Here is a 19948-nt window from a genome sequence, read left to right as displayed (position 1 = left end):
ATTAAACGGCGATACCAATTGCAATTATAAAGATGTAATCTTAAAAAAAAATTATACGGAAAAGCTTTCATACGGGATGAACGTTATAATTATAATATTTCTTTATTGTTCTGGATTTACAAAATGGATAAATTTGCATATTGTGCAACTAAGGCTTATTGGTTTCGTTTTAAATCGTCTACTTGCTAGGCGTTAGATTTTATCTTAAGAGAATGAAATTGCCGGTTTTCGAAATGTTTGTAATAATTTACTGTAAAAAGTATGGGATGTTGATAATTAGAAGGGGGCCAGCAAGTTTAATTACACTTTCTTTTATTAGTCGGGGATGTATATCATTAGGTCCTGGTTTTACATTGCGAATGACATTCCAACAATAGGGTTGGAAAGCCTAAGTCCAAAGTATCGACTTCTTCATCCAAATTAAAGACTGCTTCAGGATGCGATTCAGTAGGAGAAACTAAATGATAATATGGTCCTTTTACGAAAATATGTCAATCCAAAAATAATACTCCCATGAAATTTCGTCTTTGTTTTTCTGTTTATCCCACAGAGATTAAATTTTTAACCGTTTATACAAAAATAAGTGAAATTCCGAAATTTTATAGGCTTGCATTTAAAGGAGCTGAATTTTTTCATTGTTAGCTTCGAACAATTTATTTTGGATTATGGAAAAGAAATTGGCAACAGCCCGTTTGCTCTTTTTCGAAATTGATCAGTGCTAAATCGTGATTATCAGTTAACCTGTTCGTGTTACCTGAATTTGAGGAAATAAAGTGAACTGCCTATTATTTAAAACTTTTTTCTATTCAAATTTTCCTTTTGTTAGGGTGAAACTGGGTATATGGGTTAAATATAATATGAATTATTTATGCGCAATTAACTGATTTCTTTTGAAGCAATCGAATTTATTGACGGATATTTCACTTGGGATTCTTCGTACGAGCCCGTTGTCCACGGTATAAGTGTGGAATTTGAAAAAGGAATTTTGGCTGCTGTTGTGGGAAAAGTCGGATCTGGGAAATCATCTCTGTTGTCGTCTGTTCTTGGTGAGACGGAGAAATGCCGCGGAGAGATCAGAGTGAACGTAAGATAAAAAATTCGATTCTTATTTACTCCATGGTCATTCCCTGAATGAATGTTGCACAGTGTGTCACCCCAATCGCTTTAGATTTCATTGAGAATTGTTTTATTCTTTGCCTTGTTCTTCCTATTTTGTCTGCCCTTATCAACGGCACAATTTGATCGCGATAAAATATATTTTCGGCTATAGACTAGCTGCTTGAGTTTGCCCAGAATTGGTCTCCTGTTATTTGAACGGAATATACGTGTTACGGGTTTCGCAAAAGAGCTACTTAATTTCTGTGGCCATACGGCAATTTACCTTTAATGGAATTTAACGAAGTCTACAAGGGGGCATACATGACATATCTTAAAAAATATCATAAACTTTTGGCACCATAACTACGTCTAATTTTGTTGAAATAATATAAACTCTCTTTCGGTAATTCCGCACCATCAATTGGCTTTAGAATTCTGAATTGCTTGTGTCCTTCGAGAAAGACAATATTTATTATGACAAATACAAGCCTAACCGTTGACGGAAAAGCTTTGTTAAAAATAAGATTGGTGGGTAGCGTTAGGGTTTTTGTATAATCGGCCATTTATGTGGTTTTGGTATTTATTTATATAAAAGTATTTAAATGCTTAAACATAGCGAAAATTTATGATTATGCTGGGTATCACTTTCCATTGTATATTTACTGATTGAATTGAATCACCGAAGGGAACTGTGGCTTATTGTCCTCAACAAGCTTGGATTCAGAATGCATCTTTGAAGAACAACATTTTGTTTCACCGCGAAATGGACAGAGAAAAGTACGAGACAATTCTTGAGGCGTGCGCTTTAGAAGAAGACATTGACATTCTTCCAGCTTTCGATGAAACAGAAATTGGCGAAAAAGTAATTTCATTCCAATTGGGTTCATTAACAATTATTTTCAACATTGCATTGAGCGTTGTAATTTAACAACAAAAATAATAATATAGTAAAATAACAAATAATTTTTATTTATATGGTACATAATATCGTTATAAGAAATTAGAACTTCCTTAATTATGCATAACGACTTTAAATATATTGGAAAAATTTGAGGTCTATAAGAATCCCTATCATAATGGTTTAGATTTCAAAGATTATTCAAAATATTCTGTCTTAGCAAATGTTAATTTTGATCATGTTAAAATTAAGCAAATTTTATACATTATTGGATTTATTTATAAAATACAAAAAGCACTAAGTTAGTTTTTGAGATCCCTGAAGTTGAATTAACGTTCAATCATATTTGACCGTTTCTGTGTAATGTGATTTTGACCACGGCCTTTGAATAGAACCGTATAACATCAACAATTTGTATATATTATATTAGTGTGCTCCATTTTATTATTATACAGCGTTAAAGCCACTGATATCAATAAATTATTCCCTAATATCGTAGATGAAAGGTGCGAATTTAAATCATTATAGGGTGTGAATTTGGAGGTGATAGTTTCAAAATGGAATCGTATTTATATAAATATATATCTTTTCAACAGAAAGGAATCTATTAAGTTGAACATTAAAAGGAACAATGTATTACCTTTTAATTCACAGCGACGGCCTAATCATTTAAATTTTAACACAGAATAAATTAAATGTAAATTTTGTATTGACTTTGGAAATATTCTGTCAATTTAAATGCAAAATTTGTAGTTTATCAAAATAAATTATAAAATTAACTGTACTAAGAATATCGGCAGAATATCATTTATTTAAAGATTTTGCATTTTGTTAATATCTGTATAATAACGATTTTCAAAGCCTTTAGCTTATCTCTATAAAAATCACTTTAAATGATTGTTTATCTTTAATTATTTTTACAGGGGAATAACCTTAGTGGGGGGCAAAAGCAACGAGTGAGCTTAGCCAGAGCCGTTTACTTGGATCGAGACATCTACTTGTTGGACGACCCTTTGGGTGCGGTAGACACTCACACCGCAAACCATTTATTCGAGAAGGTGATTGGACCAAATGGATTACTTAAAAATAAAGTAAGTTACGCATTTTTCAGTTTTTATGCTACGTTTAGGCTTACTTTGTGGATACCGTTGACGCATTGAATTAATTTTAATCCCGGATACACCAGACGGAAAAACTGTTATACGAAATCTGAAATTCTGCAATTATTAAACTTTGTAAGCTCTTAAAAATATATTTTTAATAGCATTGTCGCCGTTAACGGTTATTTTCAAGTGAAAAGCAACTTTTGCAATCGATACCATAGACTAACCCAATACATAGACTGGAAGGCTCTTTGGAGGTATATGCGACATTAATCCTAACGAGCCAACTGGTTTTCGAGACGTGAAATTTTGATAACAAGACGTCGCGGTCTGCGCGGAACACACATCGTATTTACTCGAGGCCCCCCGAGAAAACGCGAGCTTTAAGTCAGCTTGCCTTCTTTGACCCATCAACTAACACGTGGTCCATTTCGTGTACGTTAATTCAACTTTAAATGTTGTTTGTTTGGAAGTATGTTCTAATTTAATTTGAAATAATTGAAAATGATATCACTGATCGATTAAGTTTTAAAATGGGAAAGCCGCCGTCTACAAAAAGTACACATTACTGCGTATACATAAATTGTGTAAATGCCAAGGCCAAACAAAATGGTGTTTCATTTTTCAAATTTCCAAAAGATACTGAAAGGTAATTAAATTATCGCTGCTTCTTTAACTTTTCAAATTTAACTGTAATCTGGAATACTTTTATATGTAAGCAGTGGACGAAAAATTGTGGCCGTACCGATCTGTCTGAAAAAACCTCTGAACAACTTAAAAACTATTTCATATGCTCTGAACATTTTGATAATAGAAATTTCACGAATAGTGAGAGAAAGAGACTTAATTGGAACGCAATTCCTATTGATATAGAATTTACCACACCTAACACATGTAGCCCAAAAAGAATTTCTGATAATGAATCTGAACGCTCTCCCGTTAAGAGGCCAAGACTTAATAGTGGTATGTTCTACTATAATTTTTAAATTGATTTATTGTATAATGCTTCTGTTTTGATCATTTTAGAAACCCTGGGTCGAGTTTTATTTAGACCACGAATATCTGAACCATTTTTGGGCACAAATGTTTCCGAAACAACAGGTAAGCATCGTTGTTTTCAAATGCACATAGTTGTCAATAATATAATGTTTTTGGTTTTTAAGCAGCTAAAAGTTCTGCAATATCAGATCTGCTAATGACTACTATCAGCCGAAAATTGATTTATCAGTATTTAATTGAGAGTAATTTAATTAAGACATCAAGTACTTTGATAACAGAAGACCCAGTGAGTATTTGTTTCATAACATTCATAAAGTTATGTGGTCATATTCACCCAACAAGCTTCTCGAAAATGAAAGTGAAAGATGCCGCCCAACTGATGTCTTTTTCAGTTTCAGTTGGAATGTCAGCATATTTTTCATTTGGTAGGAAATATCTAGTGACTTATTACTTTCCATATTACAATAGAATTTCCATTTAGGTACTCTGGATTCAGAAGCTATTTATAGTGCAGAATTCATACATCAAGTTGACCAGCTTTTTGATGCAGTAAATTGTAACAAATATAACTCAACCAAGCCTCTTAGATCGAAGCTAACACAGTCTTCCAGTCATATAAAAACTCTTAACGAAGCGATTGAAATGCTAGGAAGTGTAAAATTTCAACTTCCCCATAAGAAAATTAAAATCCATTGCGTTAATGGTTGGCTTATCTCAATAAGCGCCATTAAAGGACTGTGGCAAGACTTAAATTGTGAAGGAGCATCTTTTCTATATACAAGAAGATTATGCCAGGACCCCTTGGAAAATTTCTTTAGCAAGGTGCGCCAAAAAGGCGGAAACAGAGTGAATCCAAATGCTGAACAGTTTCGGGGTACATTCAAGTTTATGCTATCAACATCTTTACTCTGCCCAAGCAAGGGTCAAAACTGTGAAGAGGATGTAAATGAAACCCTTTTGAGTTTAAAAAATTTGAAGTCATCTGGAAGTTATGAAAATGAAACATCTCAAGTTTTAAGAAACATACAAAACATAGAAACACCTGCCAAAAAACCACGAGTAAGTGTATTAATCGAAATAAACTCGAAGAAAGTGGCTAGTGAATTTGGCACTTGTGCGGATTTAAATGCGCTTTCCTATGTAGTGGGCAGTGTTATGAGAAAAGTGAGAGATAATCATAATTGTGACCAAGAATTGGGCATATTTATAACTGAAGCCGAAATGCTGGAAGACCATAACCAATTATTTGTGCATTTTAAAGCACATTCCAATAAGAAGGGGGATTTTGGGGGGTTAATTTGTCCAACTAAATCAGTTTTATCGTTCATGATAAAAATAGAGAAAATCTTTTTAGAAGAATTTTATCCAAACACGCATAAAACCAATATTTTAAATAGGCTCTTAGAAAAAACTAAAAACATTCGAAATAATCAAATGTGTGAAGGCTTTCAGGAAAAACTTGTTAAAACATATTTACGTATTCGAATATACTATGCCATCAAGTTCATGAATGAACAATTAGTTGAAGAAAAAGCGAAGAAAAAGAACCAGAAAAAGAAAAATCCATGGGCAAAAAAAACCATAAAAGACACAGCTTACTTAAAGTTAATTAAACTTCAAAATGGAAGTTGTTAATTTAGTTTTTCCTGAAAGTCATCACAGTTATTTCAAATGTTTTTAGTTATTTTTTAAAATATTTATTCATATGTTTCATAATAAAATTTTAAATAGTTTCAGTTTTAGATGTTGTATCATTACTCAGTAATTGTAATTTGCCTATGCAAATTTGAATAAATGAATAAAAAAAATTAAAATATTGAACAAAAATATAGTTTTGGTACAACATTATATTAAAAATTTAATAATAATATAACTTACTAAAATAATATAAAAGAAAAACTAAAAATTATAAAAAATATTAGTATAAATAAATATAATAAAATAGTAGATGCAAACTGACAGACTAACAAGGAGAGTACCCGAGGTGTTTATTGCCAATTTAGTTCAAAGTCGGCCGTAATGTGGACCTATATGAGATATGAAATTTCTCAAAAGGAGACGTTGCACTACCCATTAGATTTGCCATGGCAACCGAAGATGTTTTTGACCACTTGCAACCAAAATAAGATTTTTCCCTTATTTTACGCAAAATTTGTTACAAGTTTACCTTAAAAATTCTTCAATTTACCCAAACTTGATGAAATTTACCTAAATGTGGTCCAAATTACACATTTCGTGATTTTCAAAATTTTTCAAAATTTTCGTAGCTAGGACCCTGTGAATCCGAGAAAATCCCATGCTTTTTTAAATGGAGATTTTATTGTTTTAAGTGATCAAAAACATTTTCGGTTGCTATAGCAAAACTAATGGGTAGTGCAACATCTCCTTTTGGGAAATTTCATATCTCATATGGGTCTACATTACGCCCGACTTTGAACCAAATCGGCAATAAACACCTCGGGTACTCTCCTTGTAAGTAAGTTTTTAAATTGCTAGCCCGACATATGACGTTTTAAGATTGTTAGGTACCCTATGGCTATCTTGTTTATTTCACGCCTCGGAATCAAGACGTCGCGTACGAAAATTGTTAACAATTTTCACTGATAGCCTTCCAGTCTATGTATTACTAAGAATTATTTGGAACTAATCTTAAGATAATCAGCACCTAAGTAAAACGACAATTTTTGTGTTAAATCTCACTTTGATTAGTTTATCAATGATAAAAAGAGTGATTCAACTTCCATAAAATAACTTAATTTGTAAACTTGTTTCAGACGAGAATAGTGGTAACCCACAATTTGTCTCTTCTTCCACATTTCGATGTTGTTTACGTGATGGATAATGGTAAAATTGAAGGCAAAGGGACATACGAAGAATTGCTGGAGAAGGAGGGTCCGTTTAAAGATCTCTTAAACGATTTAAACAAAGAAGGAATTAACAACAAAGGGATGGTTCAGAAAGAAAATTCAAAAGCAGGCATAGCGAAATACACTTCAAAAAGGTAATTCCAATGTTCTATTCTTTAGTTAAAAGATTTCCAGCAAATTCCTTTAAAGAAGGCGCTCTGCTACATTTTCAAGGAATTATTTGCTTCTATGCTGTTAGAAACACTGAACAAAGCTTAGATGACAAAGAAACACACAAATCAAATACAACGCTTTGGCAAAAACATCCAATTAAGTGTTTAACCTCGTTAAAGCGCTTTACCCTCGTTTAAGCGCATTAATGATAGTGAGTAAGAAGAGTTTTAGTTCTTACAAATAAAAAGAAAACTAGATTCAGCAAATAAACTTGTTATAGTTTGATTGGTAGTTGATCAGTCCTTTTCTAGGGTAAATATGTTTAATATTAATTAGATAAACACTAACGAATTAAATGTTAATGCTATTTTATATTTAAATAAGTTGACACTAAATTTATCTTGCTTAAATAATTCGGTTAAAGGAAAATTACACCCATTCCCTATGTTCGGTTCTTTAAAAAGGCCGTTTAAAGAGCAATCAAATGATTTTTTTTAAATATTATAAAACATTATTAATCGAGATATTAATTATTTACGAATCGAAAACTTGAGCACTAGAGTCGCGCCATTATTTGTAACAGCTCCTAGCTTTACACGCGTTGACGGACGGACATATGACCGAGTTTTCTGATTGGCTAAGGGAGAGATTCGGAGGAGTGAAGAAACTTCCTAACTAGAAATGCTTAACAAGGTACCTAGAGCAGAGGATTGCGAGTGTCGCCGAGCCTTCGGGAATAGTTTCAGGTAATCATTACTTGAAAAATACCGATTCTTAGTAGTTGCCGGTTTGGTGCTTCCACAGAGCTCTTTTTCAGTTATACGCTCTGGTTTTTAAGATGCCTTCTTGTATAATAGTTGGATGTCAAAATAAATTACAAATTTTAAGTTATACTCTATTCCAAGTCATATAAAACATCAGGAGGTGTCGAGAAAATGGATAAACTTAGCCAAAAATCAAGTAAAGAAGAAATACAACGAAGCCTTGGCAAAACCCTCAAAGGGTCAGGAGAATGTTCGTAATGATTTATTTAGAGTTTGTGAAATTCATTTTCAACCTGATTGTTTTAAACCTAAGTTAAATTTTCCAAACGCGAGAAATACATTGAAAAATGACGTGATACCCACCCTACATCTCGACACACAGTCAGATCAATTCTTGTCAGGTCACTCGGGTGATATTTCAAATCTATCAGTACCTAGAGAAAACTCATCAACTTCGCAAGATATTTTAAACACAATAGCTGTTTCAATCAGGTCACTTTCAACCCAAACAGAAAATAGCTATAATTTTGCAAGATCAATTTCAACACAAACGGAGAATAGTTATAACTCTGACGTAGAAACACAAGCTGATGAAAATGAAATAAAAGCCATGAATGACCAGATTTTATCAAAAATTTCACTGGATCATTCGTACATGTATGCCATTTTTGTACATGATTCTATTCCTAGTAACCAGAGCTCATATACTTCTAATAATCGCACAGACGGTGATGAGTGCGTTAAGACACCAACAAATACTCCTTCAAATAAGTCACATTTTACACCAGCTTCAGTGAAAAAGTCAAACTATGGAATTTTCTCACCACTAAGTAGTATTACTGAAATTACACCGACTACTGAAAAATGATCCCTATATTTATTGACGATTCATGCAGCTCATTAGATACTTTGAATGACAACGCGACTGAAGAAGAAAATATTGTCAAGGATAAGAAATTTATTGTTTTTGAAAGTGCGCTAAATAAATTGCTGTATCGTGTTTTATGCCAAAATCTGGAGTGTAAAAGTGTTGTAGATATAAGTACAATAACCAAATCTGAAAATGAAGGAAGTATGGTTAACGAGAAATTCAGTTGTCTTAATGGTCATGAAAATGTATGGAAAAGTCAACCACTCTTAGATAAGATGCTCGCTGGAAACTTACTGATAGCTTCGTGTGTCTAACTTACGGGTAGTACATTTCACCTAATACAGTCACTCCTGGATTATTTTGGCATAAAGAGAATTAGCAGCACCACATATTATAATATACAACGCTCTATATTAGTACCAGAAGTAGAGTCAATTTGGCAAAACGAACAGGCTAGTATGTTCACAGATTCAAGAAGCACAGATGTATTAAAAATGTTTGCTGATGGAAGATGTGATAGTAGAGGTCACTCAGCTCGTTTTTGCACTTACACCTTCATGAATCAGGAGTCTGACAAATGCATTCACTTTGAAATTGTACAAAAAACTGAAGTTGATTATAAATCTACTTATATGGAATTGGAGGCCTTGAAAAGGTGTATGAATAGAATGAAGGAAGAAAATGTAAAAATTTCACAATTAACAACTGATAGGCACACTCAAGTTCGTGCTATATGAAGAACAGCCACCCGGATATTGATCATCAGTTTGATGTTTGGCACCTTTCAAAATCTATATGAAAAAACTAACAGCTGCCGCAAAAAAAAAAAAAAATCCGAGCTAGAGGAATGGCTGAAATCTATCAGTAGGCATTTATGGTACTGTGCGGAAAATTGTGAAAGAGATTCTGATATTTTGGTAGAAGGGTGGAAGTCTATAGTATATCACACAATCAATGTTCATACATTCCCTGAATTTACTAACTTCACACAGTGTGCTCATGAACCCATCTGCGAGGAAGTGGCCCAGAAATAAAAATGGCTTAAACCTAATAGTGAAGCCCATGAGGCTCTAAAAGCGATTGTCAACAATTAGTTGATATTGAAAGACCTTCGACAAATCAATCAATTTTCCCATACTTCAGCTCTTGAAAACTACCACAGTTTAATGAATAAATACTGTTTAGAAGACAGAGATTTTGGAATGCAGAACAATACTGACAATTTTAGATCACAATAACCAAACTGGCAGACAAAATCTTTATGAAATAGGTCCTGAAAAAGAGAAGGAAGACTTCCACTTTTACTATTCCAAACCTACTGGCGAGTGGCACGCTAGTCCCATTAAGGAACCTAAGAGCTTTAAATATATTTATCAAATCCTGGAAAAGATAGTCCGAAGACAGCTTTGTGGGAAAAGGCCACTCGAAGTGAGAAGAAATATAGGTCTACCACAGAACATTGCTCCCACACCTTGCCCAGATAGATCTTTGCTAATTAGTGCTGCAAAAAGTTGACGCTTAGAACTCTAAATAGTTAACAAATTCTTGTTAAACTTAGATCTTTGTTTTCGTAAATATTTAAATTCTTAGCCATGGTAAAGATTCTATACTAAACTTTTAAAAAATTTATGCACACGACAGATACTTCATGGTTTCAAAACATTTAATAAAAATGTTAAAATTTTATAATATAAACGCTAGCTTTCGGGTCGAAACACCTCGTCAGGCATCTTTTATTCCTGACCCCGAAGAGGGGTTTCAACCCGAAAGCTAGCGTTTATATTTTTAAATTGTAACATTTTAATTAAATGTTTTTAAACCACGAAGTATCCGTCGTGTGTATAAAATTTTTTAAAGTTTAGTATAGACCTTTATAGTACAAAATAATAACAATAGATTAAAGTTGAAAAATTTAATTTATTTTTAAAAAAGATTACATTAATATTGCAATGCTTTTGTATTAAACCATTTACTATTGTTACTTGCATTAAAAATTAAAATGATATTTCTAGTAACATTAAATTCCATTTTCTTACTAGATTAAGTATATCACAATTTTTTATTCAATTTTATTTAGCAATTAAAATGACTTCTAGAATTTAAAATTTAGATTTGTGTTGCTGCTAGGCTTTCAATTAAGATTTTAAAATCAAATTTCAACCAAACTTTAAATTTATTATGAGGGGGCGCTAGGTTTGATGCGTCACAATGTAACATGACAAAATTCTAGGAGCTAATTTTTTTTGGGAGGACTAGGTTTATCACAATATAGAAATGAAGTTACATTTCAATTAAGGCTAGGTAATTAACAATTGTAAAAATGTAAGTTAACTTCCTAGGAACTTTAATTTTTTTATGCAATGTAAAAATGTTAATACAACTTTTTAAGAACTTTTAAAATTTATTTTTATGGGAACTAGGTTAGATGCATCACAAGGTAAAAACATGACAATATTCTAGAAGCTTCTAAATTACTTTTTGGGGGGACTAGGTTTATCACAATAAATTGAAATGTAATTACATTTTTATAGACTTTTGGGTTAACTAGGTTAGATAAATCGCAATAGTGAAAATAAAAGTTAATTTTCTAGGAACTTTAAATTTATTCTTTATGTGGACTAGGTTAAATAAATCGCAATGTAAAAATGTAAATTAACTTTAAAATTAAAATTTTTTTATGGACTAAGTTAGATAATAAAACTGAAGAGTAAATATTTAGGCAAAATGCCATGCCTCTTCAAAACCAGAATAGTTAATTGAGTTTTCTTCTGGTAACTTTTTCCTAATTTGAAGTAACGCCAACAAAGGTATTCTACGTCGGTTTTTTCCCCCATCTATGATTATGAATCATATGTGAAAAAATTTCTGTACGCTGTATACCTATATGTCCTAAAACAAAGAAATGATTAAGCAACGATAAAAAACTTAAATTATATTTAAGCAATGTTTCGCCTATTTGTTAAAATTCTAGGAGGAGTTCCACGTCTCCTTAGATGATAATATCATTTATAATTTATCTTTAAAACTCCTCCAAGAAACGTGTAAAAAGTCATCATGCTCCGTGATGCAATTAATATTTTTGCCACAATCTTCATACATTTCTTGCATTGTTCTTTTTGCACTTCGAATGGTTTTACAACAAATTAGACCTGATTCCATATCATTTTGTGCCAGAAATCCTTTAAATAATTCTGCTTCTAAACCAAGGCTTAGTACACAGTTATTGCAGTTGCAGTTTCTCCTTAATTCATCAATATCCAAATTTATTTGTAAATGATTATTTTGAGCAATTTGCCTCTTATTTATTTCATCCTGGGAATACTCTGGTTCGAATTGGTACGGTATTACACGAGAAGAGTTAATTTAAAAAAAAATAGCATATTCCTGTGTTTAGGCTCGGCTAAGATCGGAATTTTTCAAATAATGATTACCTGAAACTATTCCCGAAGGCTCGGCGACCCTCGCTCTCCTCTGCTCTAGGTACCTTGTTAAGCATTTCTAGTTAGGAAGTTCCTTCACTCCTCCGAATCTCTCCTTTAGCCAATCAGAAATCTCGGTCATATGTCCGTCCGTCAACGCGTGTAAAGCTAGGAGCTGTTTCAAATAATGGCGCGACTCTAGTGCTCAAGTTTTCGATTCGTAAATAATTAATATCTCGATAAATAATGTTTTATAATATTTAAAAAAATATCATTTGATTGCTCTTTAAACGGCCTTTTTAAAGAACCGAACATAGGGAATGGGTGTAATTTTCCTATAAACCAAGAAACAAATCCTAGAAATTAAATAACCGATAAATTTGTAGAACAGCACTAAACCGATAATTTTTGTGCATAAACACTGGCTTATTAGTCGCCATTGTTACTAAGAAACTATAAAACATTTGTAAATGGTAGGGTGATAAAGAGGATTTATCAAGGACATTGATCCTTTGACCGCAACTCGCTTATGTCCGTTATGACATATAATTTTAATTGCTTTATATTCATTTTATACTTATCTGATTTAAAAAAAATGTTTCCAAATTCAGGGAAAAGATTTTTGAACAAAATAGTGATGAAATCGCTGGAAAAAAGATAATTTCAGAGGAAAAAAATATTCAAAGTAGGGTAAGTATTTTGTAAACATTACTCACCTATCGTTTATTTCTCTGCTTCATTTATATAACCTTGAAACATATTTGAGAAAAAATGCGTGACTAATGTAGATGAATCAATTTGGTTAGTTGGTAGACATTTTTGATGGAGACAATCGTTAAGCATCTTTGGAAACAAAAAATTTAAAAGTCTTCTTATTGTGCAGATTAATTCGTCAATCTTTTATTTCTGCGAAGATAAAAGATCTTTTTTTCTTTGTCGATTGTTTTTGAACCAATATTTTCAGATTCCTCTTTGCATTCACGCTAAATTCGAAATTCATTGTTACACTTCTAGTTGGAAATCGAGGGGCTGATCACTCCGCGTAATCGGTGTACAGAGCCGTACCTTTGACTGTACTAATGGGATTACGCGTAATCTTTGAAGTCCCTGCCTTTGGCAGTGCTAATCTAAGCGTAATCCGGCGTAATCGGTGTACAGACTTTCTAAGAGTGGTTAGCCCCTCGTTGGAAATAATATTTTTATGCTCGTTAGAAGCAGCAAAAGATACAAAAGTGTTTTATTGCTATTAGCGAGTATGATAATGGGGTTTAAGGAATTCCAATACACGTTTTTTGGCTTATACATAAATTTCAAACACAGGATCAACAATGGATTTGAAATGCTGTGAACGGCTTTCTGGCGGTACTTCTAAGTCTATGATTATTAGAAATGTTCTATTTCACTTAAACAAAATGTATGAAATTATCAAGCAGTAATATTAATTAAAGTATCAATGATACGATCATCGATTTCCATAGTAAAATGTATCGTAATCTACACATGATTTGTATTAAATGAGGTTCGATATAGCGCCAGAATATATTTTATTGTTTTAGGGTTGTGAATAACGTTTTGAAACTAGAGTATGTACTATTTTTCCTTTTGTTTTTCAGGGATTTGTTTCAGTGGCATGGCAATATTTCAACCTAATTGGTTTAAAGAGCTGTTTGGCCATTTTCTTGGGCTTTTCTGGCGCTTATGCTTTATCTGTGTTTTCCAATTACTGGTTGGTGCTTTGGACTGCAGATATTCAGTCTTCATATGCGGATCAGAGCAATTCCACTATGTCCAAAATTAAGAGACTCAATATTTGGTGCAATTAATCTGGCTCATATTAGTATAACCTTAGTATCTGGAATCGTTTTACTGATTTTTATGTTAAAAGCCGCGGTTAAAATCCATCTGAAACTACTAGAGTCAGTTCTTCGATCACCATTAGCCTTCTTCGACACCACTCCAGTTGGACGTATCCTCAATCGCTTTACATCTGACATCCAGGAAGCCGACCAAGGAATTAACTTTTATTTGCTGATGAGTATCACATATCTATTTCAGGCAGTATCTTTATTAATAGCTGTAATTGCTGAAATTCCATTCTTTGCGTTGGCGATTGTACTTTGCCTGGTGCCTTTCATATTTATTAAAGTAAGAACCACTTAAATTATCATTAGTTCAAACATTTGACCTTCATTCCGTTAAAAGAATAGTTTTTTCTATGAAGATTACAAGAAAAGTAAATACTAAGCAGCAGGGTAATGCGAACATTAAGGTTTGGGTTCGTGTGATAGGTAAAAAAGGACTCTGTAAAAAAATCGAGGTAACCAGCGTAAACAAGTAAATTTTAACAATATTTAAAGTCCCTGCTGCTTGGTTAACTGTGGTTAAAGCCTACTTCCAAGGTCTAGTAGGCCACACTTGGAAGCTCTCTGGCGCTCCTTTAACTCATTGTAGGAAATGGGGAAAAATAGGCATACTTCGAAACTCACCCCATACAATTCCTAAATTTTTTTGCATCACCTTTTGAAACACCCTGCATGTGTAAAATAAACTTGTTTTTCTAAACCAGCGTGATGGGCCTCCTCTGGAAATATTTAAAGCGAGAAACGAGTCAATTTCTTTTTTGGACCACCTCCAAACGCCTACAAAGGTCAATTATCCTTCAGTTTGAAAACCAAAGAATCAATTTGATCAGTATAGCGTATAGTTAAAAATTCTTCAAGGAACTGCAGCCTACGTAAAATTTCAGAAGGGATCGAGGACAAAATAATATTTTAGTTTAGATCTAGTTCTGTCACAGCCCCTGCTGTTGAACAAAACTTAAATTTTTTTAAAAAAAAGGTGTTTTTATACAATTCGGGAGATCATGTGACAATATTTTGTCTACGTCACTTAGCTGTAGCTTTTGAAGGTAGAGAGCACGCGCTGCAGTCGCGAGATTCTTTGGAATCTGAAACGTACGTGCTAAAATTACATATAAGTATAGCATTTAAATAACTGGCGTGACGCGAATAAGAACATTTTATACTTGAACTAAGACCGTTTAACAGGTTTTGCGGTTATGTTGAGAAATATTTTCTTAAATTTTTAAAAGAGTATGGGATAGTTTAAACACTTCCATTATAGAAAATTGATATTTTTCTAAATATTTATGATAACTGACTAGTGTTTCCACCACTGATATCAGAATTCTTTGGAAAATTTAATTACATGTTAAAGCCATAAAAAGTTACTTAATTCAGGCGGTAAATGAAATCAACCCCTTATATGTTAAATTACGCGAAAAGGTAGAAAAAGTCATAGTTAAAAGGGGCAAAAGAAGCTAAACAATAACAAATTTAAAGTAATCATAAAACTTACGGAATACTAGGACCCAAAGGTCTTCGAGAATAAATTGTTTTTCGTGTCTAAGTATTGAAAGCCTGAATCAAAAATGGTTTAGTGTTATTTCTATGTTGGAAATCATAACGTATAAAGAAAAAAACTTCAATAAAATTATATTTGGGATAAAATTGCTATCGTCTATACATTTCAAAAAGCAAAATTATCAAAAACGAAACAAAAGGCTGTGCGTAAGAATTTTAGTGGTTCCACCCCCCTCCCGGCATTTAAAGTCGCTAGATGACTTGCGACTAAGGTGTTGCCTTGAGTTTAAGCCTAGCTAATAATTATTTTATTCTTGATACATCGTAGAATTATAAAGAATATCAATAAGAATTTTGCTTAGACAAATTACCCGTGTTTCATCTGAAACTTATCAAAGCATTCTTATTTTAAAATATAGTTTATGGTAAAACTAAACTTCGAAGAAACTAAATATTTTTAGGTGTATTATTCGAAAGCTCATCGACAGTTGAAGAACCTTTTGGTCAACTCAAGGTCTCCTCTGTTCACTCATTTTTCTGATTCTTTGGCCGGTGCCAGCGTCGTTAGATCTCTGAAAGCTTCAGACATATTCACCGAGAAAGCATTTTCACTCATTGAGGATAGCGAAGCGAAATATTATTTTTGGACAATGAGTGTGAGGTTAGAAACTTTCATATATTTTATTGAACAAAGTGTTATCACGTGTAGTTTACAATGTTTTTTTTTTACTTTTATCAATTATATTTAACTTTAAGCCTCTTTACGGTTTTTTATTATAAATGTTCTTGGCGCGTTGAATATTTTGAATGTTCTTTTTTGGCACTGAAATTCGGACAACAGTAGAGTTAAGTGTGTTATTTAAATTAATTTCGTGTTTTGCGTAATGCACAGCGGAGTCACTCATGCTCATTTAAAGATCTCGTGTTAAGATTTATGTTGTAACAGTACCGATAGTATACAGGGTGTTACGGATAAGAGTACCGAAACTGTCTATATGCATTCTATGGGTCTCTATGAGTAAAAAATGTCTTATAAACATGGGACCTAAAGTTCTTCGTTTCAGAGATATAGCCTCCCAAAAAATTACCCCAAAACCCGGACACAGCCTTAAATCTGGCAAACAATGTTCTTCCTTGAACCAAATTGTTTTCATTAAACTATCAATTGTTTTTTATTCGTGAGGCGAGAAACTTTAATAACAAGTGGCAAAAGTTAATTAATGTCCTTTTAGAAGTAAAATAGATAATAGATAGAAGACAAATACAAGCCATTTTAATTTATTGTTACGATTTTAATTATTTAATCTAAAGATACAAATTGCAGGTATTTCTCTTAGCCGTCTATCTACACTCAAACCCCAGTCTATCTGACACCAGTCTTTTAGGAATCTACTGCTGGTTGAATCTTTGAGCTGCTAACCCATTTTTCTTGAGCCCGTCCGTGCAATAAGCGTTCCTGGATCAATGTGCCATATTAGCTACAATATTAGACAATTTTAAAGCCATTCCTTTAGAATTTTTATGACATTTGTATCTTTAGATTAAATAATTAAAATCGTATCAATAAATTAAAATGGCTTGTATTTGTCTTCAAACTCATTTTACTTCTAAAAGGATATTAATGAACTTTTGCCACTTGTTATTAAAGTTTCTCGCCTCACGTATAAAAAACAATTGAAAGTTTAATGAAAACAATTTGGTTCAAGGAAGAATATTGTTGGCCAGATTTAAGGCTGTGTCCGGTTTTTGGGGTAGTTTTTTCGAGTCCATATCTCTGAAACGAAGCACTTTAGGACCCATAACTACAGGACATTTTTACTCATAGAGAATTATAGAATGCATATAGAAAGTTTCGGTACTCTTATCCGTAACACCCTGTATATATATATTTTTCTACCAATTATGAAATGGTTTTCTAGACAATATATCCAGGTTGATATAAGTAGAGGTGGGCAAAACAGATAAATTTATTGCCAAAATATCGATTAACCATAAAAATTGCGGTTAACTGTTTATTTATTGATATTATCTATGGATAGAAAGGGATTTAACATGCAAAAAATAATTTTATTTTTCGGATAATCGTGGGTTGTGGATAAAAAAAGATAAAGTGATTAATTATTATCCAAATGCCAACCTCTAGATATTAGTTTAATGTCATGGTTTTTGAAATCCGGTACATTTCAAAACACTGATATAATATTTTTCCAGGCGATATTGCGTGGACGTACTAGTGAACTTTTAATAACTTTTTCCTCGCTATAATACGCTATAATAATGTATCACTAGTTTTTTTAATTCCTCAAATATATTTCGCATTAAAATCCGTTAATGTTTAATGATTGCAAAAATCCGAACTATCCATATTTCAGATTAAATTAATTGGATATAAAGTTACTTGCCCTAATAAAGCTCAGTTTATCCTTACCGTTGGCAAATACTTTGCAATATTGGTTTTATAAATAATTCATCTTTCAAACCAAACGTATTAATAGGGCCAAAATAGTCTATATGATAAGCCACCACTTTTGTAGGACAGAAAATCATTCTCCATAAATCTTCGTCTACACTACCACAAGTATCCCATATACGTTTTAGAGATAATGATCAATCGGTTTAATATCGGCTCCGAAACTACAATAACTTCATTTTCAGATGGATGTCCATCCGGGTAAATTTCTTAATAAGTGTGCTGTTACTCATCGCTTATCTCTGGGCAATTCTTTCCAAAGATTTTCTCTCACCTGGAATTGTTGGATATATTCTTAACAACTTGAATACGGTTTGTGTTATTTAATTGTCACATCAGTAATATGATTCCAGTTCATTTTTCACCTGGCACCTTTATTATTTTTTTTTTCACTTATTAAATTGAAAAGTATTAAACACATTTATGCACATGACCACATAGAAAATGCCTTAGTACATGAAATACATTTTGGGATTACACTTGAGCGTAATATAGTCGAATGATACTTCGGTAGAACCTTTTACATCTACGCGGAGAAATTTTAAGTTCAGACATACCAATTACAGATATGATCAAAACTTGAATCATAAAAATAGTAAATTAAGAAAAATGAAAAAATGAATATTTATCCAAGCAATATTTTCTAAAAATAGTAAATTAAGAATAATGAAAAAATGAATATTTATCCAAGCAATATTTTCTAAAGTTATGTTTTCGCAAAAGAGGAAAGCTTTATATAAATATTTCTGACAAGGCCAAAATTTTCTGACATTTTCTAGATACTTAAACATTTCGAAAATTCCCATATTTTTTTGGAGCAGTGTTCCCCAAATAATCGCTTTTAAGTTGCTACACGCATTGTTCGGCAAAAGTACAACAGTGGTTTTTATTTAGAAACAGCAAGGAGTAATGGGGGGTAGTAAAAATCTAGGGTAGGTTTTTGGGGTTTCTAAGGCAATTTGTACTACGGGCTCAGTGGATACTGCGGGTACCCGACAAAGTCCGATATTTGAAGTCAATCAATATGTTAAAACAATTAGAAAACTAGATTTTAATTATTTAAATTATTAAATCCAAAAACATTTCGACTATAATTATTAATGTGGTCATTATTTGATTATTACTTAAACATGTGCATGTCATACCCTCTCATTTGGTTTCAATGTATGAAAACAAAATTCATCAGAAATTTTGGGGGGAATTTAACAAAATTTAGAGGTAACGCAATGATCTTGAAAACTCCTCATATTTTAGCATTAGAACCCAGGTCATTTAAAGTATTTTATATTTTGCGGGTTAGTTAAAAACAAAAGTAAAAATCAGCTAGCCGAAAGCACCACCTTAGGCCCCGGTAATCTTATTTATAAATTTATCTGATTTCCAACAGCTTTGTTTATATACATTGTAACAAATTTAAATATTAAGAATTCCCAAATAAAATAAGCACCACCGTAAATTAAGTTTTCCTTATAAAACTATAATAACATAATAAACAGCTAGGCTAATACCTAAAGGACCACCTTAGGCCGCGGGCATCTAGCGACTTTAAATGCCTTAAAAAAGGGCCGGGTTACAATGTGTAGGAGGATGGTGTCAAGCCCTTCATGCCATGCGAGCCAACAGCTCCCTCTCTAGCCTAACTAACCTCTACAAGTTTTTATGGAAAGGTAAAACCGATGTACCCGGGGAAAAACCCTTGTACCCAGTCTGCGGGGAGAGAGCTTGCAAGGAGTGGTTTCAAGCTTTTCTCCCAGTGTCACAAGCTGGGATCGAAACCGGCTCCTCTTGCTGCGAGGCGAAAGTGCTAACTAATTCGCCAGCCTCAGACTATATAGAAGAGAAAAACAGAGCAGCCATTGATTTGCCAGCTTGAGTTTGGGTTTTTCATCTTGCAGATTCACATTTGTAGATATTTGGTTTGCAGGTTGCCTAGTCTAGTTCTAC

At 32.7% G+C, this 19948-nt stretch overlaps 1 pseudogene across 1 annotated transcript in view; it reads left to right on the top strand.

The window, feature by feature from the left end:
* Positions 1–19948, top strand: part of LOC149962204 (ATP-binding cassette sub-family C member 1-like) — a 60169-nt pseudogene that overhangs the window by 33629 nt on the left and 6592 nt on the right. The window contains exons 7-14 of the transcript XR_016481360.1: positions 897–1084; positions 1784–1960; positions 2920–3087; positions 6873–7099; positions 12784–12862; positions 13786–14317; positions 15996–16195; positions 18190–18316. The product of XR_016481360.1 is annotated as an ATP-binding cassette sub-family C member 1-like (transcript). The remainder of the gene's footprint in view (positions 1–896; positions 1085–1783; positions 1961–2919; positions 3088–6872; positions 7100–12783; positions 12863–13785; positions 14318–15995; positions 16196–18189; positions 18317–19948) is intronic.

This window comes from Leiobunum rupestre, chromosome 1, assembly GCF_980474605.1.
Source record: "Leiobunum rupestre chromosome 1, qqLeiRupe1.1.hap1, whole genome shotgun sequence".
Taxonomy (NCBI): domain Eukaryota; kingdom Metazoa; phylum Arthropoda; class Arachnida; order Opiliones; family Sclerosomatidae; genus Leiobunum; species Leiobunum rupestre.
The sequence above is the reverse complement of the archived record's forward strand: the minus strand, read 5'-3'. Positions and strand labels throughout refer to the sequence as shown.